The sequence below is a fragment of the Sinocyclocheilus anshuiensis genome, unplaced genomic scaffold (genome assembly GCF_001515605.1).
Source record: "Sinocyclocheilus anshuiensis isolate Anshui unplaced genomic scaffold, SAMN03320099.WGS_v1.1 C32651716, whole genome shotgun sequence".
NCBI lineage: Eukaryota > Metazoa > Chordata > Actinopteri > Cypriniformes > Cyprinidae > Sinocyclocheilus > Sinocyclocheilus anshuiensis.
The window spans coordinates 1-1240 of NW_015618843.1; the positions used below are offsets into that span (position 1 = coordinate 1).

The 1240-nt window shown below is 33.5% G+C and overlaps 1 long non-coding RNA gene across 1 annotated transcript; it reads right to left on the bottom strand.

Annotated features, from left to right (window-relative positions):
• Nucleotides 1–107: 107 nt before the first annotated feature.
• Nucleotides 108–736, bottom strand: LOC107682844 (uncharacterized). The gene is made up of 3 exons (XR_001633606.1): nucleotides 643–736; nucleotides 506–538; nucleotides 108–184 (listed from the first exon to the last, which is right to left on the bottom strand). It is a non-coding gene; the product is annotated as an uncharacterized LOC107682844 (long non-coding RNA).
• Between the last annotated feature and the right edge of the window lie 504 nt (nucleotides 737–1240).

Sequence of the window (1240 nt, forward strand, 5' to 3'; positions counted from 1 at the left end):
TCTTATAAATTCATAATAAATTTAAGTAACTTCATTATGTGATATAATAAAGCAAAGATAATTTGGGTATGTTTGTAAATTACCTTTAAGTCTTTGAAGAATTTGGGGTGCTGATTGACTTCGTTTTTACTTTTACCGTATGTTTTCCTGTACTGGACGATCTTCTGAAATTCATTCTTCACTACTAAATGGTGACAAATGGGAAAAAATCTGTGATTAAGGACATTTATAATAGACCCCCTACATTCTATGAACTCAACTGCAATTCCTTTATGCATTACTGCACAAGCAAGCCAAGCAGCAACAGGTTTGAATGTAATGCTCAGCTGATTAAAAATGTATAAACTGTATGAAACGCTTGACCATGCTTGAATGAATCAGTGAAACTGTGATATACTGTAATCAACTGTGCTCAATCAAGCAACCATTTCTGAAACACTGACGACTACAAATAAGTTTGGTGCAGCAGCATCACAAAACACATCAGACGAGAGCATCCACGTACCGTCCACCTCTGCTGTCAGACCTTTAACTGAAGCTGCAGGAAAACCACAGAAACACACAATCAGAAGGCATTCGACCAAATCAGTCCCAAAAACATCTATCACATCTTCCCATGCAATGACATTTTGATTAGAGTACCTCCAGGAACAGTCTCGAATTCTGCAAGCTCCAGGAAAAAGGTGGCCAAACGTGGTTCTCGCAACATGATCTGCTCCACAAGGGCATGCAGCAAGGTGAACTTCTGATTGTTCCCGCGCAGCTGAGAAAGCTGGGAAAAGGAGGGAAAATAATGAATGTGTTTGTGGAAGTTTCTCCATGCACCTGCGCTTGAGAAAAGATGATACATGTGCTCTGTTCCAAAACCTATGTAGACAGCATTTTAAGGCATTGGAGACACTTACATTGATTCAGCCAAAATGCTGTGTCAATCCCAGAATTACAAAATTACATTAAAAAATGTATCAAATATATAATTATATAAAAAAATAATAAAAATTAAGATGGCAGATATATATATTCCATTCAATACCGAAAAAAAATATTGAAATATATCAAGAAAACAATTGGATATGATAATAAAATGTTGGTTCATAAAAAATATTATATTTAATAAATAAATAAGTAAATAAATAAGACTATCAAATAATTGGTTGATAAAATATGAAATAAATACACACATACATATTAATTAATTAATTAATGATAACACAATAATTAGTTAATAAAATGATTGATA